The sequence below is a fragment of the Portunus trituberculatus genome, chromosome 29, assembly GCF_017591435.1.
Source record: "Portunus trituberculatus isolate SZX2019 chromosome 29, ASM1759143v1, whole genome shotgun sequence".
Classification (NCBI taxonomy): Eukaryota; Metazoa; Arthropoda; class Malacostraca; order Decapoda; family Portunidae; genus Portunus; species Portunus trituberculatus.
The window spans coordinates 3747299-3772684 of record NC_059283.1 but is presented as its reverse complement, the minus strand read 5'-3'; the positions used below and the strand labels follow the sequence as shown (position 1 = coordinate 3772684).

General features: G+C 44.6%; 1 protein-coding gene across 1 annotated transcript in view; it reads right to left on the bottom strand.

Moving 5' to 3' along the window:
* The window catches only part of LOC123510458 (teneurin-a-like), a 462953-nt gene extending 437975 nt beyond the window's left edge, over positions 1 to 24978 (bottom strand). The window contains 1 exon segment of the mRNA XM_045265650.1: positions 24658 to 24978. The gene's annotated coding sequence lies outside the window, so the exon portion shown is untranslated.
* Positions 24979 to 25386: the final 408 nt, after the last annotated feature.

Here is a 25386-nt window from a genome sequence, read left to right as displayed (position 1 = left end):
ATTTACCTTTCTTTCTTTCCTTTTTTCTTTTTCTTTTCTTTTCCTCTCTCTCCTTTTCACTCTCATTTTCTCTATCCTTTACAATCCTACGAATCCTTCCTATTTTCCTACTAAACCTTACCACTTCTTTTCCTTCCATTTCCTTCATTCGCCTCCCGCCCCTTCCCGTCCTTTTCAACAACCTCTTCCTTCAGTACATCCTTCCCTTTATCCCCCTACCGCACTTTCCCACCCCTTCCCGCCCCTCCCGGCCAGAGAAGTTCCATAGGGAGGGACACGCATGGGCGGCAGAATTCTTGACTTCAAAACGGCAACTCAAATTGACAATTACGACGCGGAGTTTCCCGGTTCAAAGTTCGTGTGATGAGCGCAAAGGTTCAGGTTCTCGACGCATCAAAGGGAGTTATTACATTTTCTATAGGAAGAGAGGGTGTGAAAATTATCAAAGGCGCGACCGAAGAGCAGGAGGAGGAGGAGGAGGAGGAGAAGGAGGAGAAGGAGGGAATGGTATAGTAAGTAATGAACAAGATTGAATCGAATGTATGAAAAAAAAAATCAGAGAGAGAGAGAGAGAGAGAGAGAGAGAGAGAGAGAGAGAGAGAGAGAGAGAGAGAGAGAGAGAGAATACGAGAGAGAACCAAAGAGAAACGATACAGAGAGAGAGAGAGAGAGAGAAACTGTCAGCATATCCCTAAAAAGCCCTAACAAGACTAACACACAACAAGGAGAGAGCACTAACACACTAACACAGGGACACACAACCCCCTAAACGGTCCTGATTCACAATTAAGAGAATATTACACGCGCGCTGGCCGAGAAGCGACGTTTGATGTGCAGGGGGACGCCACACAGGGGAGGAAGGGAACACAGGGAAGAGAATAAGAATAAGAACAGAGAGGTAGAAAGGGGAGACACGAAAGAGAGGAAGAACAGAGGGATGGGAAAGGGACGAAAGAGAAGGAGACAAGAAACGGGAGGGAATGAAATAAGAATGAGAGGAGATGCAAGTGAAAGGGGAGACGAAAGGGAGAGAACACAGGAATGCATGAGAAAAGGGAACAGAGGAAATAGGGAATAAAAAAGAGATGTGAAGGGAAGAGATAACACAGAGGATGATTATAAGCGAAGAGAATAAATGAAAAGGAACACTAAAGGACGACGAGGAGAAGGAAGAGGGACAAGAGACAAAGAGGAAAGACGAAAGAGAAAATAACAAAAACAGAGAAAAGAAAAACAGGATAGAAAATTATGAGAAGAATACAAAAAGAACAGAAAAACGAATAAGAGGAGACAAAAAATGGAAGAATGGGAGAAAATAAAGAAAAACATAGAAAAAGAAATAGAAAATGATAACCAATGAAACTAAAAAAAGGAAGAGACAAGAACAAATAGAAAATAAAGAAGAGAGAGGAGAGGGAAGAAGAAGAGGAAGGAAAGCAATAGAGGTAATAAGGAGAAGGAAGAGAAGGTTCTGATGATGAAAGCAGACAGGTGAGACGTGCTCCTGTATTGCAATTAATCAAGTCTAGTTCATCACCATTATCTCTAATACACACAAACACACACACACACACACACACACACACACACACACACACACACACCTGGAGGAAGAAGAAGAGGAGGAGGAGGAGGAGGAGCAGGAGGAGGAAGAGGAGGAGGAGGAGGATGTTATAACTTGTATAATATTATGCTTCAAAAAAGTATATCAAGCCTTTTTTCTTGTCTTCCTTTGTGTTACAGTTTCATGAGAGAGAGAGAGAGAGAGAGAGAGAGAGAGAGAGAGAGAGAGAGAGAGAGAGAGAGAGAGAGAGAGAGAGAGAGAGAGAGAGAGAGAGAGAGAGAGAGAGAGAGAGAGAGAGAGAGAGAGTATACGAAACCATTATTAACATCTAACTCATATTGCTTTTCTCTCTCTCTCTCTCTCTCCATCAAGCAAGGAAGTCGTGTAATTAAGACAAAACATATGGATAATTATGCACAATAATTAGGTAATTAGCTCGGCCAGGAAGCCTCTTCTACAGGTACGCACAGGTAAAAGGGGAAGGGGAGGCCAGGTGTGTTCATTCATCAGACAGGTGTGTGTGTGTGTGTGTGTGTGTGTGTGTGTGTGTGTGTGTGTGTGTGTGTGTGTGTGTGTGTGTGTGTGTGTGTGTGTGTGTGTGTGTAAGGGGACATTCATGATAACTACTCTTCAAAGTTTTCGTTATTGTTATTCTTCTTTTTATCATTATTATTACTGTTATTACTAAGCTTCCACCAAACAAAGGACTCTTCCCCTTTCATCTCCCCTTCCTCTTCTTCCTCCTCTTCCTCCTCCTCCTTATCCTCCATCAACTTAACAACCACATCCTCCTGCTCCCCACCTTCCCTTCCCACCACACCTGAGCGCTACGGAGCTACCTGCCCCTCTTAATGATGGTGATGAGAGCCAATAATTAACCTGTATTGACGCCCCAGATAACAGGCGAGGGAGGAAGCGAGCCGCGGGAAGACAAGGAACCCCAAATGCACGTATTCTGAACCCCATGGCCACTTAATCTATAGACTCAGTAAGGTTTGGATGTGAAGAGTTTTAATCCCTTCAATACTGGGACACGTTTTTACCTTGAGATTTGTGTACCATTAAACCATTTTATTGACATTAGGAGGGGCCTATGGAGGTCAGAATATTAATGAACAGTCTTCACTATTTTATTCCCCACATGAGTTTCTGAAGTTGTATAAAATCGCCGATCGGTATACAGTATGAATATGGAAACGCGTCATGGTACTGAAGGGTTTAAAGTGTGTTGGGTATGTTGTGGTGTAGATTATGGAGTTATATTAAAGGGGTATTGAAGAAAGATTAGTTTATTTATCGCTATGGTCTTTGAAAATACAGGAGTTTTTATGAAATTGTTGGCTAGTTTATGAGTTTCAATACAGTTTGTTGGAAGTGAGCTGACTTTTGAAGCGTGTTGTGTATGTTAAGGTATAAAAACAGGGGTTAAAAATAAGGAATGATGTTCATGAAAGGTGATATGAATCTATTGCTAATATACCGTAACCTCATCATAGAAGTAAAAAAGCATTAAGAAGTAGTCTCATCATACATATCTCTCATATAATACATCACACATCACGTGACTTCACTCATACATGGAGATAAAACTTACAAAATTCTTTCAAACCAATGTTTCTTTATCCAGAAATGTATATATAAGAAAACATCATCACCATCTGCCTGGAATGAAACACACACACACACACACACACACACACACACACACACACACACACACACACACACACACACACACACACGGGGGCGGGATAAGGAAAGAAAAAGCATCAGGGCGAATAATGAGCGATGCGACACAGAAACTCAAATTAAGCAAGATATTATCAGCCGTGCGCGTGAGACTGGAAGGTACACTTTGCCATTTCATTAAAACTTGCTCGCTTTACACCCGACGATCGACACTTGCTGGAGTCCGAGGAGGAGGAGGAGGAGGAGGAGGAGGAGGAGGAGGAGGAGGAGGAGGAGGAGGAGGAAGGAGTTTATAAGCTTCACGGGAGAGGGAGAAGGAGGAGAGGGAGGAAAGAGGCGGTCTATATTCTATAATACGAAGATGCTATTTTCTCCTCTTGTTCCCCGTGTGTGCGTGTGCGTGTGCGTGTGTGTGAGTGTGTGCCAGCGTACCTCTTTAATGACTAGACCGAAAAGGTAGAGTGAAAGGAGAAAAAAGGGGAAAAGAAAAAAAAATACCTATACCTTTAAGTCCTCTACAACCCCTCACAAAAATATAAAAAGGAAAACGGAAAAAAATACTAGTTGTGGGAAACGAGGACTGAGGGACTGCGGGAAGGAGGAAAGAGGAAAGGAAAGGGAGGGATGGAGAGAGAGAGAGAGAGATGGAGGGACGCCTTCTCTACGCTTCCGTCAGCTGGGCAAGGCAGGGCAGCGCGGGCCGGGACGAACCCACCAACAAAACTTGAGCTCAAACCACCGCTGGCTTTTTGGGTCCTGGGCTGGGAAGTGAAGCGATGGTTTGGACAAGTTACCGGGAAGGGCTACTCTAATTTGGCGGAGGCAGCTTTAAGCGCGAGAGACGTGGCCAAGTGGACGTCCCCCTCTTCTTCCTCCTCCTCCTACTCCTCCAGCTTCTCTCTCTCTCTCTCTCTCTCTCTCTCTCTGTTATTTCTGTCTGATTTATTCTTGCTTCTCTCCTTTCCTTGTGTCATCTTTATCGCTTCAGCAAATTCTTCTTTCTAATATTTTGATTAACTTTGTCGGAATACACGAAAACAGACTCACACACACACACACACACTCTTGTATTACCTAACCCTCCACTACTCTCTCTCCCTCTCTCTCTCTTTCTGTCTCGGGTCACGTTCCATCCCTTGCCAAGAAAAAGGTGAATATGACCCCGAGTGAAAATGACACACGCGATATAGTACACGGGGCGCATAAATCGAGCCTATATTTTTCACCTGATGTGTCTCGGCGCCGCCTGCCCGCCTCTCCTCTGACTGAAGGCACTGCAGTCACCGTGAATTTGAACCTGCGACGCAAACTTTTCCACACGGCTTGGGTTTTTCACTTATTTAGAATTTACTTGCTCCCTTGACTCGGCGGGAAAGGTGGATGTGTGGTGGGGTATTATAGCAGGAGCGCCGCCCCACCCTCAAGCCGTCAGGGAAGGAAATACTAGCCTCACACCTCAATGAATATAAATAACCCGATGGCCATTTCAAGTAATGCAATCTTCCTCTCCATCTATTGCTTTACGAATTTACGCCTTACGTCTCCGTTGCCGCCGACACTCTTCTTCTTTCTCCTTCCTTCACTCCTCCTCCTCTTCCTCCTTCTCCAGCTCGCCTCCGTCCGTCGTCCTTCACGATGCAAGTTCAAAGGCTGGCCAAGTCTCATTCGGGTGTTTGAAAAGCTTGGGAAAGAATGCACCCACTGTTTGTTATTTCCCTTTGAAGGCGAGCGCGGGGCCTAGCCTGTGTGCGTGCGTGTGTATGAGCTTCGACACACACACACACACACACACACACACACACACACACACACACACACACACACACACACACTAAAAAGGCTAAACCACACAAGAAAGACTTCCAAACGTGTGATGCATTGCCTTACTACTTCCCCCCTTTATCTCTCCCTCCCTCTCTCCCTCTCTCTCCCTCTCTCCCGTCCGCTCCTCTCCCAGCTTGTGATTTACGTATAGGGACTAGTTAATTCATGGCAAGAGTAAGGTAATTTCTCCGGGGGTGGATGTGCCGGAAAATCCCTACCACTTCTCACACACACACACACACACACACACACACACACACACACACACTGTAATCATATGTGTGTGTGTGTGTGTGTGTGTGTGTGTGTGTGTGTGTGTGTGTGTGTGTGTGTGTGTGTTAACTCCTATTATTCCTCCACCAAATTTATCTCCTCACTCTCAACTTTCAGCCTACTTGTCCCTCCGCAGCATCCCTCCCCGCGTCCTCCTCCTCTTCCTTCCCTCCTTCCTTCATAGCTTCCTTTTCTCCTTCCAAACTTTACTTCCCTCCTTATCTCACCTACCCACCCACCCACCTCCTCCCTCCCTTGACCTACACACGCCTTCCTTATCTCTCACCCTTCTTACTCCCTTTCTCCACCTCTCCCTATATAAAACCCTAGAAACAGCCTCCCTTTGCCTTCCACCGTTAATAGCCAATATGGAGAGGAACTTGAAGGGATTATAGACGATAAATATGGGAAGTTCCAGGGACAATTGGTCGGCTTAACAATAACACGGGCAATATATTAGGGGGGAAAAACAGAGTACTAAGTTACCCTTAATTTAGTGGGGACGTTAGGGGATGTTTCAAGGCTTATTTTCCTGAGTGTCTGTTGTGTTGTGCTTCTATGAGAGAGAGAGAGAGAGAGAGAGAGAGAGAGAGAGAGAGAGAGAGAGAGAGAGAGAGAGAGAGAGAGAGAGAGAGAGAGAGAGAGAGAGAGAGAGAGAGAGAGAGAGAGAGAGAGAGAGAGAGAGAGAGAGAGAGATCATTCCATCAGTCTAACTACTTCAATATAAACATCCACATGCTCATCCACTGCCACCGAATTTTCCACATTTCAGCCCAAAACACCCACACACCCTTCCAAAATCCTTCATCCACTCAGCCTTCCAGTACTCCAAACCTAACCTAACCTAACCTAAACAAATCCACATTCTCATCCACTGCCCCCAAATTCTCCACAATGCAATCCAAAACAGCCAGACGTCCTTCCAGTATCCTTCATCCACTCAGCCTTTCATTAATCCAAACCTAACCTAACCTAACCATATTCCATCCTATACCCACTCACTACGCGTCACCATCATCCTAACCCTTTAGCATTCATATCCTTGCTATCCTTCCAGCATCCTACACCCTCCTACCCCGCCTCCCGCCTCTGTGGCCCGGCTGGAGGAAGTTTCGCCCTTTTATTACTTCTCTCCGCGTCTAAGTGCGAGGCGGGAGGGAGTTGCAAGGCGCCCTTTTTGGAGAGCCCCGAAGCCCTTTGTCTTCAGGAATAATAAATCTCACTTGAAATTTATGCGGCCGTAATAACTCTGGAAAGTGAAGAGGAAGAGGAGGAAGAGGAAGAGGAAGAAGAAAAGGACGAGGACGAGGAGGCAAGAGAGAGAGAGGGCAAAGAGAAGGACAAGGAGGAAGAACACTTGAATGAAGAGGACGAAGGGACAGAAACACAATGCCTAACACACACACACACACACACACACACACACACACACACACACACACACACACACACACAGAGGGGAAGTCAAAATTAAGGACACAATTACTGATATGGACAGAAAGGGACATTGGGAGACGACAAAGAGCCAGCCGAGTCACAAACACACACAAACACACTCACAAACACCGGCACAACCTCAGCCCCTTGACAGCACAAGCACTACAGGCAGCAGCATACACAGCAGCAGTAACAGTAAAGCACAGCACACAACAGCACACCAAATAAGGGAGCACAGGAGGACAGAAGCAGCAACATGCCAAATTCGAGCTGTTTTTAATGACGCTTGGTGGAAAATAATAATGAGAGAGAGAGAGAGAGAGAGAGAGAGAGAGAGAGAGAGAGAGAGAGAGAGAGAGAGAGAGAGAGAGAGAGAGAGAGAGAGAGAGAGAGAGAGAGAGAGAGAGAGAGAGAGAGAGAGAGAGAGAGAGAGAGAAAGAGAGAGAGAGAGAGAGTCATATTTGTCCAGGTTCTCATGTTGATTGGATTTGATGTTATTGTAGTGTATAACTCTCTCTCTCTCTCTCTCTCTCTCTCTCTCTCTCTCTCTCTCCAATGGTGTATATAATTAGTTCTCACGTAATTACTACACTATTTTGTTCTCGTGTGGCGAAGGGTGTCAGTGGGACGGTGGTGGTGGTGGTGGTGGTGGTGGTGGTGGTGGTGGTGGTGGTGGTGGTGGTGGTGGTGGTGGTGGTGGTGGTGGTGGTGGTGGGGGTCGTGGGTTGGGGTGGTGACGTGTCGATATAGTCTGCAATGTGCCTTTGTTTGTGTGTGTGTGTGTGTGTGTGTGTGTGTGTGTGTGTGTGTGTGTGTGTGTGTGTGTGTGTGTGTAATAGTGATGTTGTTACTATTCTTGTTTGTGGCTTAAATTTTTTGTGGGGTTTTAGTTGCTGGTGTTATATTTACTGCAGAGAGAGAGAGAGAGAGAGAGAGAGAGAGAGAGAGAGAGAGAGAGAGAGAGAGAACTATCGAAAAGTTGTGGTATTTGTTTCAACACTTTTATTGTTGAAAATTGAATTGCTGGCATGGAGCTGGAGGGCTTTGAGAGGAGAGGGAGGAGGAGGAGGAGGAGGAGGAGGAGGAGGAGGAGGAGGAGGAGGAGGAGGAGGAGGAGGAGGGTGCAGTCCTGACATTATGTTTGGGGTGGGGGACAGCAAAAACGAGGACTTTGTGTAGAGGGAGAGGGGGAAGCTATTGTAAAATGAAGGGGTAACTTTTTGAAAAGGAATTAATTAGGAAAAACTACATAAAAAAAAAAAATTCCCTTATATATTATCCACCAAACTACTCCGATCCACACAACAAATCCACTCACGTACCCACACACCCACACACACACATATACGCAAACACAAACAGACACACAAACTCTCCTCACTCACAAGCTCCGCCTCAGCTGAAAATCATGCCCAACAAATGAATCGTAGGGAAACACTCGAGAATATACGTAAAAGCAGACAATTGGCCTCCACTTTTCATCTCCGCGATCTTATTATGCGTAGAATTTAAATATATCATTCATTAAAAAGCGACGCCATTACAAAAAAAGTCACATTAACACGAGGGACAGGTTATTATGCTGCTAAATGAAACGATACGTGGAAAGGGGAATGGGGAAGGGGAAGAAGGGAAGGGGGAAGAGATGGGTGGTGCTGGGACTACAAAGGGAGGGGAACGAAAGGGGGTGGAGACAAAGAGGGAGCTTTTGGGTGGAAAGGGAAGCTGGGAGGGGAGATAGGACGGGGTGCTGGTAGGAGGGATGGAGGGGAAGGGAGGCGGAGGGGAAGACTGGACCTGTCGATATATATACACGTGAAATGGAATTCAATTTAATACAATGCTTGACATGTTGATGATTGATACAGACTCGGGAGTGATGCACACACACACACACACACACACACACACACACACACACACACACACACACACACGCACAATACATCCCTTCAATTCACTCTTATTTTTATCACCATTATTCTTACACTCATCATTATCATCCTTTTTCTCTCTTTATTATTATCCTTTGTCATTACTTAAGAGTCATTCCACAAGCACCTGTCATTAAGAAGGGGGCATGACAGCGCCTGACTATTGCATGACAGGACGAGGGAGAGTAGAAGAATGCAGTGAAGAAAAGAAGATAAAAAAAGATCGCATGACCAGTGGAAGGGAAGGAAGGACAGAGTACGTACATGGCAGTAAGGAAGGAAGGGAGAAGGAAGAAAGAGAAGGAATGGAAGAGTACCAGGAGGAAGATAAGATAAAGGAACGATAAGAAGCACATAAATGAAGGGATGTGAAAGAAAATAAAAAATAACAAGAGAAGGTAAATTAGAGAAAGAAACAGATGAGAGAAAAGGAAGAAAAAGGAAAAGAACATAGTAGGAAAAGGAAGGAAGGAAGGAAGGGAAGGAGGGAAGGAAGGAAGGAAAAAAGAAAAAAAGAAAGGGAAGGAGGGAGGGAGGGAGGGAGGAAAGAAGAAAAAAAGAAAGGAAAAGAGAAAAAACACATAACTAAATGATAAATGATAAGAAACAAACGAGGAAGGAAAAGGAAGGAGAGAGAAGGAAGACACACAGAAGTAAGAAAAGGGAATAAAAAAAAGGGAGGAAGGAGGGAAGGGTACAAGACGAGTGCATGACAGGAGGGAGAGGTGAGGGAGAGGCGAGGGAGAGGTGAGGCAGAGGTGAGGGAGAGTGGCTGCTAATGAGGCCAGATTAGCTATTCCATGGTCGTGAATGAGGCTTTTAAAGGGAGCAAACTGTGAATAAAAGCCACATCACCATGCCAGCTGGGAACCTTCAATCTTTTCATCCCGGCCTGGAGGAAGGCTTAGACCGAGGAGGAGGAGGAGGAGGAGGAGGGAGGAGGGAGGAGGAAGGAGAAAGAGAGAAGATGGAGATGGTGATGGAGAAGGATGAAGAAGAGCCGAAACTAAGGAGACGAAACAGAGGAGAAAAGAAGAAACGGGAAGGACGAGGAGAAAGGAGAAGAAGGAGGAGAAGGAGAAGGAGGAGAAGGAGAAGGCATAGGAGAAGAAGGAGGATGAGACGAAACTAAGAACACAAAACTGAGGAGAAATGAAGGATGGGGAAGGAAGAGGAGAAAGGAGAAGGAGAAGGAGGAAAAGAAGGAGAATGGGGAGAAGGAGGAGGAGACAAAATTGAAGACAAAACTGAAGAGAAAAGAAGAAAAGGGGAAGGAATAATGTTGAAGGAGACGAAATTGGAGGAAAAAATAAGATAAACAGAGGGAAAGGAAAGGAGAGACTGGAGAAAAGAGAGAGGAGATAACGAAAACGAGAAAAAAAGAAAAAAGAGAAATAAGACGGTAAAGAGAGATGAGAATGCTTGAAATAAAGATACACAAAGAAAATGAAAGGGAAAAAGATACAGAAGAGAATAAAGACAAGGAAAGCTAAGAAAATGAAGAAAAGACAAGGAGAGATAGAGAGGAAGAAGAGCATAGAGGGAGGTAAGGGATGGAGAAAAGACTGGAGGGAAGGAGGGAGAGATTGAGGGAATGAGAGCATGGAGGGAGGGAGGTTAGGGGGTGGAGAGAAGGTTGAAGTAAAGGAGGGAAGCTTGGAGGAAGGTTAGAATGTTCAGATTAGGTCACTTGGCCCCACTTGGAGAAATGTGTGACGTGATCAAGACGAATGACTCCTTCTGTGCCTCCTTCATGCGGGTCCCGGAGGAGGAGGAGGAGGAGGAGGAGGAGGAGGAGGACTCTCGAGTATTAAATATAAAGGGAAGGAAGATAAATGGTACAAGGACTGAAAACAAAATCAACTACAATATATAAAAAAAATAATAATGAAAAGGAAAAAAAAAGAAGAGAAAAAGGAAGAGGAGGTATGAAAGAAAATATGAAGGAATAAAGATGGATAAAAAAAAAAACTGTAAAAAGGAAATCATTAGACACAAATAAATAAATAAATAACAAGGAATAAAATAATAATAGTGAAGAGAAGGAAGAGGAGGTACGAAACAGAAAAAAAAGAATAAATATAGATAAAATAAAAACTGAGAAAATGGAATCATTAACACAAATAAACTGTAAATATCAAGAAAATGAACCAAAAAAGGGATGAAAGAAAAAACCAACGAGACACACCAATGGGGAATTAAAACAGATTCATACACACACTGAAATAATCACAAATAAACACAACAAACACGCAAACATGAACTATATTCCACCATTGTGTTGGTTTAATGCTAAATTTAATCTCCTTATTCACTGACCAAACGCTGCTGTTGAAAAAAATTGTATATTATTTTTTTATACAACGACAGCGAGAGCGAGAGCGAGAGAGAGAGAGAGAGAGAGAGAGAGAGAGAGAGAGAGAGAGAGAGAGAGAGAGAGAGAGAGATAATATGAGACAGACAAACAGACAGAAAATCAAACAACAAAAAGGTTTCTTTGATCAAACGACCTTCATAGAAAGAGAAAAAGAAGAAAAAAAAAAAGGTAAAAAAACTTAATGGAGGATCAAAATGAAGAGACCACTTGTAGGTGAAGAGCAGGAGGATGGGGCTGGTGGTGGTGGTGGTCCTCCTCCTCCTCCTCCTCCTCCTCCTCCTCCTCCATCAGCATGAGACTCTTAAGTTATTCTGTTTACTCCCATTTTCTTTAATACAGTCTTAAAATATTCATTATCATTATCATTATTACCAGAGAGAGAGAGAGAGAGAGAGACTTAAATACCCTTCCTTCCCTCCCTCCACTCCTCCTCCACCTCTCTACCTCTCCCTCCCTCCCTCCAAATTCCACGTACCGCTTTTCCACGCTCTGTTATTCATCATTCAGTGAAAACAAAACGGAAAACTGTCGTAAACTGTCCGTCACGACCCAGACGGACTGTCAACTCGCTAAAAAATCACGGACTACATACAACAATCCAGCCTCCATCACCCCTCCCTCTCCCCATCACCCCCATCACCCCCTTCAACGTCCCCCCCATCTCCGCCCACCCGCCAATCTTCATCCTCCCTACCTCCCTACCTCCCGCCCCCTCTTCCTCCCTCCCTCAGATGCTTCAATGAAAGACTAGAGCTCCTCAGACACACACACACACACACACACACACACACACACACACACACACACACACACACACACACACACACACACACACTTATTAAAGATCTTTTTCTTGTATATTTAATAGGTAGCAGGTAAGTAATTATCAGAAATTCAATAGGTAGATAATTATAAAAAGAAACCCCAAAAAGGCTTATTTTCTGGTACACAGAGGGGTGATATGGTTACCTGTCTTTCATTTAACTAATTAACTTAAATCTGAGCCTCCTAAAAAAAGGTATATATTCTCTACTTTTGAAAGGGGTGATGTGGTTACCTGTGCCCCTTAAACTAATTAACTCACCTATACTTCACTAATTCAGTCTATACATTGTTAGGTAACCACTGCATTGCCTGTAAGTGTTCAAGGAAGAGGACAACTACTATATATGTGAGATGGAACACAGAAAACTGAATATACATTAGTCTATATCGTTCATTTCTGATTTTTCACTTTTTGTTGTTGCATAAAATCTTGGTCAAAGGCGGTCTCTCTCTCTCTCTCTCTCTCTCTCTCTCTCTCTCTCTCTCTCTCTGTGGTATTGTGCGCATCAGACACGTACAGAGCCAGGAGTGACGGGAGTGACGGGAGGGTTACTTTTACCAGCGTCACATTGCCTGTCAAAATTAGGACGGTTTCAAAAGTACAAGTTGACAGGCGGCTTGTTTTTGTAAGCCGCGGCACTGAGGGAGACCGCCGCCATTACCATCATGACGGCACAAGGCAACACAAAGGAAGAACAAACATCACCTGACATTGGCCATCACGAAATTGATGAGCTACAATAAGGAAAAGTGGAATAGTAGAGGCAAATGATTATCACCATTATTCTTAACCCTTTCAAGACTAGGACACATTTTTATCTTGAGATTTGTGCACTATTAGGCCATTTTATTGACATTAGGAAGGGTCTATGGAGGTCAGAATATTAATGGCCACAGTCTTCACTTTTTTAATCCCCACATAAGTTTCTGAGGCTGTATAAAATAACAAAATAGTAAGCAGAATGAATATGAAATGCGTCATGATACTCAATTGGTTAAACAAAAGGTAACGGAACATCTTTATTGGACAATGATACACTTTAATCCACCAATAATTCACGTGACACTTATTATAACCGACTAAATTTGTGCATTCCTAGGAAAAATTATGGCGAATAACAACAACAACAGCAATAGCAACAACGGAAGGATGAGGATAATATACTCGTAATTACAGCCGCCCAACTACCTATTACTACCACACTCTTGCTGGTGGTGGTGGTGGTGGTGGTGGTGGTGGTGGTGGCAGAAGGGTACCTAAGTAGAGCCATCATTACAAAAACAAGGACCTGTGTAGCATCTGGCCAGCGAGTGTGAGGGAGATGAGGGATGAGGGTGAATTGGCTACCTAACCTCACGCGTCCTCCTGCCAACACACACACACACACACACACACACGAGACAGATACCGAGACACATCGACAAACACAGCTAATGACTTGAAAAACTTTAGACCAACATGGACACAAACAGGCAGACAGACACACAAGCACACACGAACTAAAAACACACAGAAAATGTATAAGAACAGTATATACAAGCCCAAAAACAGTGAGAGGGAGAGACAGGGAAACAAGTAGACAAACAGGTAAACAGGCAAACAAACAGACACCTTCAGGAGACTGCCGCGGTGTGCCATCAGGGGGGCGAGGCTCAGAGGAAAAAAAAACTTCACAGGGAGCTGGGGACAAAATACTGCGGCAGGAGATGACGGGAAAGGCGAAGGAGAAAGAGGAGAGAGAGAGGGAGAAAGAGGAGAAAGTGAGTCAGGAGGGCGAGACATCAAGAAGAGGAGGAAAAGGGAACTGTGGGTCGAGGAGGAGGACGAGGATGGAGGAGGATGGAGGAAGATGGAGGATGGAGGATGGAGGAGGATGGAGGGGAGGTGGAGGCTGAGGGATCACCACTAATGCACCACAAATCCACACCACACCATGAAGGGAAACCTCTAAGCCTCCCCATTACCTCCCTCACCACCATCACCGCCACCACCACCACCACCATCACCACCAGTCATCTAGCGCCATCTCTCAGGACGAGGTGTGTCAGCTTCACTCAGTCAGGGAGTCAGACGCGCCACAGTTGGTCAGCGAGGCGTGGCAAGGGTCAGGAGACACTCGGGGTGGGAGGGTAAATGGGTGGTGATGGTGCTGGTGGTGCTAGCCCCCTCTGGTGTTGTAAAGGGCAAAGGAGGGGCAGAAAGGGAAGGCAAGGGAAGGGTGGACGTATAAAAGGGGAGGTGAAAGGGATATAAAAGTAAGGGGAAGTCAAAAGAGGAATTGAGAAGGGTAAGAATTCACTGCTGTATTTAACACCACCACCACCAGCACACCACCACCACCACCACCACCACCACAGTAATCACCACCACTACTTCTATCACAAGTATCACCAATACCACTGATAGCTACTATATATATATCCATCACAACTCACCATAATCAACAACACCACAAACACCACCACCACCGCCACAGTAAGACCCCAAATGAACACAAAGGAAGGACCAGCAACAATATCCACCACTGAACCTAAAGAGACACACAGCCACGATAATCAAGTCAAAAGGCACCTTCCCTACCCTCCATCCTGCGCACCATTACAGCAAGAAACTGCACCCATCACAACTCTCGCTCCCTTTACAGCATGTCATCGCTCACAAGTCAACAAGTCAACGAGTCAACAAGTCAAGTCAGACAGCACCAGCTCATAAACACTCCAGCTGGCGTGGTCCTGGAAAAGCCACCCTAATATGGCTCCAATATACGACGCAACGCTCGCTTACTTGGCGTTAATGACAAAGCGGAACCTGCAAATACAAATACACTCGTTATTAAAGCAGAAATGAACGCTTCAAACTCATATTGCGCTGTTTTATTACAACTAATCACTCTGTTCTCCTGCCCCCTGCGCCCTCTCCTCTCCCACTCTCACACTCTCACACAAGCAGGAGTTAATCAGCAGCAGGTACCAGATATATAAACTTTTTCAAACGTACTCAACACGAAAACAAAGCAAAACAAGTGAGGTCCCAGAAAAGTGGGAATAGAGGACAGCACGCAAAACAGGAGGACAGCTTTAAACTTTGCTCCCTTCGCTGTTTATTCCTCATGTTGCTGTTGCTCTTGCTAGGTACTGCTCGTGCTGCTCTGCTTGGGTCCCTCCCTCTGCTGCACCGCCCCTAGCCCTGGCACAGCGTCCCCTGGTGGCTAATGCTGCATATAGTCGCCTGCTTGTCGCTACATGGCCACGGGTATTGAATGGCACCTCTAGGTATGAATGAGGCACACAAACTGCACGTATATCAAGTACAAAGCAATTTCCTATTACCTGTCACGATACAAGCACAGGTACTGATTACAACACCTGGGTATGGATGAGATATAGATGACACAGGTAAATGCAAATATAAATAAGGTAATGGTTAGCACACTAGGGTTTCCATGAGGTGCTCCAGGTGTGTGTAATGAAAACTAACCACTTCAGTACCGTGACGCATTTTCATATTCATTCTGCTTGCTATCTGGTGATTTTATACAGCTTCAGAAATTCATGTTGGGGATTAAAACAGTGAAGACTATGACCATCAATCTTCTGACCTCCATAGACCCTTCCTAATTAAATAAAATGGTCTAATCGTGCACAAATCTCAAGGTAAAAAAAAAAATGTGTTCCAGTATTGAAGGGGATCAGAATGCAATAGTTACCTGGACCAATACAGGAATACTGATTAATACACCTGGCATGGCTGAGGTACGGAAGCTGCAGGTGAGTGTGATAATAAATAAAGAAGTTACTAACTTACTATCATATTCAGCCACTCTTGCATTAACATATCAGTGAAGGAGCGCTGCAGACTCTTCCAGGTGAGTGCATCCCAACAGGTAACACAGGTACATTTCACTGAGTGTTAATTATTCAACTATAAAATGAATTGTAAAATACGCAACACTCGCTGCTATTGTAACACGAACACATTACATAAAGAATCTCTCTCTCTCTCTCTCTCTCTCTCTCTCTCTCTCTCTCTCTCTCTCTCTCTGTAAGGTGAGGTGCTCTTCTCCGCGCTAGTCGAGACTCCCTCGTTTCCACCTTGATTATTCCTCCTAAACAAGCCACTTCTCTAAACTCTGCTCATCTCACGTTAATTAAACATTCCCTAAAACATTTTATCTCGCAAACATCTCCCTCGCTCCCTCGCTTGGCCCCAGATAACCTCCATTCACCCTTCTCCAAGTCCTCCTAACACCCAGCCCTTCCCTCTCAACGTCCGTCGGGGCCCTCCTCCTTATCCTTTCCTTCCTCCTTCAGGGTAGTTTACGGCGACAGGGGCCAGAGGGCACTTTGGTGTGGTAAGAAGAGTACTCTACAGCCGACGTGAGGGTGCTTGCCTGGAGAGCCTCAGTGGCCTTGGGCGAACGCTTAAGATAAATCTCTCCAAAGTTTAAGAGAAGGTTGGAACTGTTGCCACGAGGAAGTTAGGCCGTGGGCACTCCAGTTCTTAGCCTCTGCCGCCTCGTCCCCCTTAAGTGCGCCAGGTAAGGATTATGAAGGTGAATGTTACCTGGTATTCTTCCGAAACTTCCTTCCTTCCTTCCTTGCTTACTCGTTTACTTACTTCCTACTTTGTTCCAGGGCTTTATACTATCTAGCCAATGTACTCTGCTTATTCTCTCTCTCTCTCTCTCTCTCTCTCTCTCTCTCTCTCTCTCTCTCTCTCTTTCCCTGGCTGGTAGTAATTTATGTAAGTGTGTGAAGGTCGCAGTATCCAGTTTCTCACACTACCAATTAAGCTCGTGGGTCTTGTACTACCCACACCCACACCCACACACACACACACACACACACACACCAAACCCCCGCCCACACACACACACTGAAAGCTAGAGCATTAAAAAGCTTAGTAACATTAAAAGTTTCAGGATAAGACACAGTTTCGAGAGAGAGAGAGAGAGAGAGAGAGAGAGAGAGAGAGAGAGAGAGAGAGAGAGAGAGAGAGAGAGAGAGAGAGAGAGAGAGAGAGAGAGAGAGAGAGAGAATACAATTTTGAGCTTCCTTAGACAATATAAAACGCAAAAGTGTGTGTGTGTGTGTGTGTGTGTGTGTGTGTGTGTGTGTGTGTGTGTGTGTGTGTGTGTGTGTGTGTGTGTGTGTACGAGGGGAGGCCTAAGCGCGACTTCACAAACTCAGCGGCACTCAAAGAGACCTCAGCCTCCTTCAAATTCTCAGCGAGTGTGGGTCGATACAAGGCGGTCGGCGTGCAATTATTGTATTCCACCAGCGCACACTACCAACTTTTTCCACACACTGAGCAGGCGAGGAAAGCGAGGCAGGCAAGGCAAGCAAGGGAAGGCAAGGCAAGGCAAGGCAAGGCAAGGCAAGAGAAGGCAAGGCAAGGCGAGGCGAGTCTCCGAAAAGTTTGTCTTTCAACCTCTGTGGTACGGGTGGTGGTGGTGGTGGTGGTGGTGGTGACAGTGGTGTAGTAGTAGTAGTGTAGTAGTAGTAGTAGTAGTAGTAGTAGTAGTAGTAGTAGTAGTAGTAGTAATGGTGTGGTGGTTTCTGTTGAGAGAGAGAGAGAGAGAGAGAGAGAGAGAGAGAGAGAGAGAGAGAGAGAGAGAGAGAGAGAGAGAGAGAGAGAGAGAGAGAGAGAGAGAGAGAGAGAGAGAGAGAGAGAGAGAGAGAGAGAGAGAGAAAAGACCGAAATACGACTGAAATACGACTAAAAAAATGAAAATAAGAAAAAATCTAAACCAAGAAAAAAAGAACTGAATGAGAACGCGGAAAAAATCATCACAAAACAAAACCTGAGAGAGAACAAAAAAAAAAAAAAAAAAAAAAAAAAAATAAACAAAAACTACTTAACAAACTGCAAAATACCACACCACACCATCAACCAATTCAATAAATGCCAAAAAAGCCCCCTTACAAATTTCCACAAGACTAGGAACACATTTGACAAGGAACCACAGCGCCAGAGTATCGCAAGCCAGCCAGACACACGCACCTGCTTCCCTCGGCACAATGCTGCCAGTTAAGAGTCACACGTAGTACAATTACAATGTTCACGACGCTTTCTGTCCCCGCCACTTGCCTCGATTCCCTCAAACAACTAAACGGAATGAGTCTAGTAAGTGAATTGGATCATTTTCGCTTGTGTGTGTGTGTGTGTGTGTGTGTGTGTGTGTGTGTGTGTGTGTGTGTGTGTGTGTGTGTGTGTGTGTGTGTGTGTGTGTGTAATTTCTTTTCTCTCTCTCTCTCTCTCTCTCTCTCTCTCTCTCTCTCTCTCTCTCTCTCTCTCTCTCTCTCCCTTATTGTCTAAATTTTCTCTTTTTTCTAAGTAAACATCTCAAATAACTGCAAATATAATCTCTCTCTCTCTCTCTCTCTCTCTCTCTCTCTAAATGCACACTACAGACAACCAAACACCAAATGCGATTACACATAGACTTCCTTCCTTCTTTTCATAATTACTTCAACAGCATCTACGAAAACTTTTAATTAGCAATAACGTGGGAATCTGTTGTGCTCTGGGGTGATTCTGTGTCTCCCCTTCACCCTTAGAGAGAGAGAAAGGCACGGCAATAAACAGGGTAAGGGACAGGGGGTGAACGACACGAGATAGAAGCAATAAGACAGAAGTGAAAGACAGGAATGAGTGAAAAACTGAGAGATAGAGATGATAGACAGGGGTAAAATAGTGATAAAAGACAGGACTGGAGGTTAAGAAAGGAGGAAAAATTACGGAATAGAGATAAGAGACAGGAGAGGGAAATAGAGATGATAAAAAACGGGAACCAGAAAGGAAAGTGATAAACAGTGGTTAACACACAAATAAGATAAATAAAGAAGAGAAGGAATAATAAATGAAAGAAACAGGAGTGACAGACAGGAGAGAGAAATAGAAATGACACAAGAAACAGGGAAATCAGAAAGAAAGGTGACATGAATAAGATAAATAAAGAAGAGAAAGAATAATGCAGGAAAGAGACATGAGTGAGAAACAGAGACGATAAGAAACAGGGAAATTAGAAAGAAAAATGATGGACAGTGGGTAAGCCATGAATAAGATAAATAAAGGAGAGATAAAATAATAAAGATAAAAAATGACAAGGAAATTTTATCACCTGAGGCGGATAAGTGCACGTGATCTTATGTTTCCCTCAGATGCACGTGTCACTCAGGTAAACACGTGGTCATACCAGGTAACACACAAAGGTAACAGGTGCTAAGCTAAGAAGTGATGCCATAATTCAATGTAGAAAATTAATTACTTAACATACAAAAGATAAGGAAACAAGGAAAGATGTAGAGTCATGAGGTTTATACGTGGTAGTTTATATATATATATATATATATATATATATATATATATATATATATATATATATATATATATATATATATATAAAACTTAACTATTTCCCCTATCACGTCCTCAGTTCTTGGTATTTGCGAACTATTCAATACAAGAAGTAATTCATGAACCTGTATATCAATTCTTATTCCATTTATAAACATGAAATTCAGTACAGTTGATGACATGAGTTCATGAGACCACTGCACATAATAATAATAATAATAATAATAATAATAATAATAATAACAACACACTCGACTCGGTGCTAGATTTCAACACCGGCCATCCATTCACATATATTCAGGTCACGTTTCTACATTTAATTAGCAGCATTTTTCTCACCTATATTACCTGTCTCTCTCTCTCTCGCCTCACATAATAATCAAGACCTCACCTTCCATTCACGGGGCCTAGACAGCTCCACTCGCCCTTGCGTTAAGAATAACACCTAATAAACATTCCTAGCGTCGCCGCCAGTATAACATTAACTAAAGGTAGCCCAGGTGTTTTCTTGCTGCCTACACACTTACACTTGCAAAAGAATATCACCTTTCCTTATTCATATACCTGCATGCATCAATCACAGGTGTATAATGTGGTTTTATTTATATCAGTCCATACGTGCGTAGATGAAGTGAATAAAATAGGAAAGAAAAAAGCTGGTAAATTGAATAGAGATAGCGTACAAATATGACTGAGGAATGAGAAAGACAATATCTAATGAGAGATATCAGGTAAGATAAGAGGAAACGTGAAATTTGATATAGTACAAAAATGATGAAACAGATTGTAGACCGAATATAGGTAAGAAAAAATTATAAAAGAGAGCAAGATCAAATAATGAAGTAGTAGTAGTAGTAGTAGTAGTAGTAGTAGTAGTAGTAGTAGTAGTAGTAGTAGTGGTGGTGGTGGTGGTGGTGGTGGTGGTGGTGGTGGTGGTGGTGGTGGTGGTGGTGGTGGTGGTGGTGGTGGTGGTGGTAGTAGTAGTAGTAGTAGTAGTAGTAGTAGTAGTAGTAGTAGTAGTAGTAGTAGTAGTGAAGGCGGTGGTGTAGTGGATAAGGTGATGAGCATGGGATCGGGCAGACGTCCATGCGTAGGTTCGAATCCTACCACGTACAGCCTTAAAAACTTTGCCATTTGTTAAGTGGTTTAAAGTTACCTATATGCCACCATGATACCCAGGTTCTAGGTGGTTAGATGCACTTGGTTGGTGATATGGGCCCCAATGAATGAATATGAATAAACTTGCCTGCGCCACTAATGGGTGCAAGCTGAACAGCGCTTCCCATACGTACTCTTCAAGTAGACCTACAGGTGCTATAGGCCATAACATAAAAAAAAGTAGCAGTAGCAGCAGTGGTAACAATTAACAAGAACAACAATAACAACAGGTGTTCTTGTGCATGAATCACGTGGATATTCATTACAGGTGAATCAAGAAGTCTTGCTCTTTCCCAGGTGAGAGAAAGGATCCTGGGGCAGCATCATAAACAAGCTGAACAAAGGCTGGCGTGCGGGAAGGGATTAGCTACGCTCTAGTCAACGCTTAAAATAGTATCCAGCGCCCTATACAGTAAATACTTGTCTCAATTTATCTCAGGGACAACATGGCGGCACGAGATGGAAGGAGAAATTACACAGATGCATTTCAAAGGGTTCACTAATTGATAATTTTGACACTAACATGTTGCGGCGTGTATCATAATTGTGTTTTACTCGCATGTAGCACAGTGTCTTTGTAATGGCTACGTGGCACATCACTGTTACATTATACATATTTATAAATCATACATTTCACTATACTGTACCGTCCAGTTAGCACCACTGCACCGTTTTCTACAGCCAATACATCGCTTGCACGTTAAGTTTTCACCAGTTTGCCATATTCACAATGCTACAACACGGTACCGTTTCTTTAAGTTCGCTGTACGTACCACTTTAACTAAGCTTTAACCAACACCACAAAATTACCACACAAGACCCACGTACCATGCAATCTACCGTACCACACCTACAATACCTCTGTACCACTAATGAAACCGTACCATCACAGCACTTTAATCACTATAGTGATTAAAGTGCTGTGGTGGTACGCAAGTTTTATCTATAGATAAAACTTGCGTACCACATTTGTACCACAACTGCACCACCAGCACACACCACCGTGCCACACCGCCGCGCCTTCAACCCTTGCCCTTCCTCCCTCGACACGCCTTCCTGCTCTCCATCCATCTAACGTGGGTCTCCCTTGGGGCGCCCTTCCACTTGCCTCTTCTCCTCCTCTTCTTCTTCGTCCTCCTTTACTTCCATCTCCTCCTTTTCACCATACTCCTCAGTCTCTTTTCATATGCTAAAGCCAACAAAACTTTTTTTCCTCTCCTCACTCATTTTTTCCACCTTACATAATTCACCTGCACCGCCACTCAGGTGTATAATTAATTGCTCACAAGTACACCGTTCTCACACCTTAACGAACGCAGGTAAGGGAAGGGCGGGCAGGTAACACGGTATTAACAGCTGCGTAAGAGTTGATATGTACAAGGGGGGAAAATTTACCTGCCTCTCAACAATGCAAATTAGATGTGTGTTAATGAGAATAACTCACTTAGGACGGTCATTATGCAACGTGTCAGACAAATCGATTCCAGATCTCCCGCGAGAGAAGATGTGAAGAGGAAGAAGAGGAGGAGGAAGAGGAGAAGGAGAGGGGCGAAAGGAGGTGAGAGGACAGATGAAGTAGGAGGAAAATGAAGGGAGAGAGAGGGATGAAGAGAACTGAATGAGGACAGATGAAGGAGGAAGAGGAGGAGGAGGAGGAGGAGGAGGAGGAGGAGACTCTCGAGCTCTTCTAACATCAGCACTGAGTCAACGCTTCGTCTGCTACGCCGTCACGTCTAGCAAGTCCCACACACACACACACACACACACACACACACACACACAACTTGCACCCTCACTTAAAGACGTACCTTGAAAAATAAGATAAAAAAAAAAAACTAAAGCATCATAAAACAATTTTGTTTTACATGTCAAGTCACTTTTTGTGGTTAATCCGTGTGTGTGTGTGTGTGTGTGTGTGTGTGTGTGTGTGTGTGTGTGTGTGTGTGTGTGTGTGTGTGTAATTCACCTCGGTCGCCTGGTGGTCACCCAGCCAGTCTTCCCCATTACGGAGCGAGCTCAGAGCTCATAGACCGATCTTCGGGTAGAACTGAGACCACATCACACAACACACACCGGGAAAGCGAGGCCACAACCCCTCGAGTTACATCCCGTACCTATTTACTGCTAGGTGAACAGGAGCCACACATTAAGAGGCTTGCCCATTTGCCTCGCCTCCCCGGGACTCAAACCCGGCCCACTCGATTGTGAGTCGCGCTTGCTAACCACTACACTACGCGGTGTGTGTGTGTGTGTGTGTGTGTGTGTGTGTGTGTGTGTGTGTGTGTGTGTGTGTGTGTGTTATTACCGCTAATATTAATGTTGCTGCAGGTCAGGTTTTCATTCTCTCTCTCTCTCTCTCTCTCTCTCTCTCTGCCTGTCAGTAATTCCCCGAGTCAAAAAGAAGTGAAAGGGAAACGCTAACTAAAGAAAAAAAAGTGGAGCTGGCGAGGAGTTTGCTTACTTTACAAGAATCTTAGCTGACAGTTATCACGGCTGCATTTCCTTGATTGGAGAAACGCTGGCCACACACACACACACACACACACACACACACGAGAAACTATATCCACTCGCGACAACTGGGTAGGGAGTCAAGGAGTGTAAGGTGGAAATATGAGAGGTCCACACGCTAGCTACCTTCCCCAGTATCATTTTAGAAGGTGTTAAAGCGAAGCCACTCACAGTGTCCGGGAGTTTAGCTGAGTCAAATCGATTCCCAGTTTTTTTTGGAGAAAGTTTATCTGGATTTGGTGAAACGATGAGGAATGAAAATGGAAGTAATCATACACATATTGATATTTTTATATTTCTCCCTCTATTCTTCCTTTCACATATACACAAGTAGATATATTACGCTTCCCCCTCTTCCTCCTCCTCCTCCTCTTCCTTGACAATAGAAATACCTGGTGATGACAATGAACTAATTGTGGTGACTGATAACTGAGAGTGGTGAATATTGTGAATGGTTATATGATTTAAGACTGGTTAAGTTACTGGTACACGTATTGGTGACAGTGATGTTATGGTGATGTGATTGTGGTGATGGTGATGTACAAGTGATGCTCATGGTAATATTGGTGACATGTAATAGTGGTGTTATGGTGAACTAAGTCGGTGATACGAGTAATGTTTTGAGTATACTGAGATTTTAACACTAATGATGGTGAGGATGTGTGTGTTTTTCACTGTTTGATCTGCTGCAGTCTCTGACGAGACAGCCAGACGTTACCCTACGGAACGAGCTCAGAGCTCATTATTTCCGATCTTCCGATAGGCCTGAGACCAGGCACACACCACACACCGGGACAGCAAGGTCACAACTCCTCGATTTACATCCCGTACCTACTCACTGCTAGGTGAACAGGGGCTACACGTGAAAGGAGACACACCCAAATATCTCCACCCGGCCGGGGAATCGAACCCCGGTCCTCTGGCTTGTGAAGCCAGCGCTCTAACCACTGAGCTACCGTGTGTGTGTGTGTGTGTGTAAGGTGAGAGTGATGATGTTCATTTAAAGTTATGTTGCTTCACGCTTTTTACTTCCCTAACACGTTTCAGGAACTGCACCACCACCACCATCGCCATCATCACCACCACCACGAGTTCTACCACCGCCAGGAAAACACTAATAATCCCCAATAAACACTTGAATGCCCCAAAACGCAACGCATCTCATAAACCACACAGAGTTCCACGTAAACCACAAAGCACAGTAAATCGAGAAACACAAACACGACCGGAGACACAAACACATCCATCACAACAACATCATAAACCAAACACGGAACCAAACTTAACCAACATCACTGGGAACTCTACATCAAAACATCGAATAACTTTACTAGGAACCGATACACTAAAAATTCACAACCTCACGTTCTAATAACTTGAACACATCAGTCAACTCAAACCACACAATTCCACATGTCACCAAGTTCAGGTTCCTCTCACCCAAACCTTCACCATCACTTCCCGTTCCCCTCTCTTCACCTTACCGCTTTCCCCTCACCAGCTAACCCCTCCGTAAGTCCCCTGCATTCGCTTCACCTCATGGCTTCCCACCACCGCCTCGCTAACACATGACTGGGAGAAAAACGACTAAAAGAAGAGCTCGGTGGCAGAGGAAGGACGCAGGAGACGCGTGGTGCAGGAGACGAGGGGACAGGAAAGAAGAACGCGCCGGGACTGACAAGGTTAAAAAAAAACTGTCTCCTACCTTGTTCACGTAGAAAATTGATGACAGACACACACACGCACACAAGCAGGAGGGATCGCTTAGCCTCCGCTTGACCCCTGCTAAGATGATCCAATTAACGTCTCTGAAATCCTAGAGCGGCCGCCGAACATCTCGTGGGCGCCCAAATTCGGTGAGAGTAAAAAAAAGCACACTTCGACACGGCGACTAGTCACTGAAGCCGTCACGTCCCGGTGCTAACACAACACTGTAGTCCTATAAGGGAGATACCACACAGAGTACGACACGGAGTGAGAGAGCGTACGTCCGCCCACCAACACTACCGACACAACACTAGTGATAAATCTACACCAAGTGGCGTCACCGATAGGCACTCGCGCGGAGATGCCAGCGCCCGCCACCACACCAACTCGCCGCCACCGTAACCCTCCACATCATTGACGTTCTCTGCGCATCCTCCGGTCATCCGAGGCGTGTTTTTGTTCTCCTTCACATCAGCGGTGGTCCAGAGCGCCAGTGCAGTGTCCACGGGTATTTACTGCTCATCGCGGCACAGCCTGGGATATGTAATGTTCATCGCTGAGAGAAGCTGGCGCGCGGAGTAAGTGTGGCCGGATTTGCTTTTTTTTCACCGTCACTGCAATGAAGCTTCAATTGCGAACAGTTTCCTTTCTACCTCAAGGCGTTTCAGGAGTGTGCCATGCAGGAATCAATGGAAGGGTTACACGAGATGAGGAGAAATAAACCACA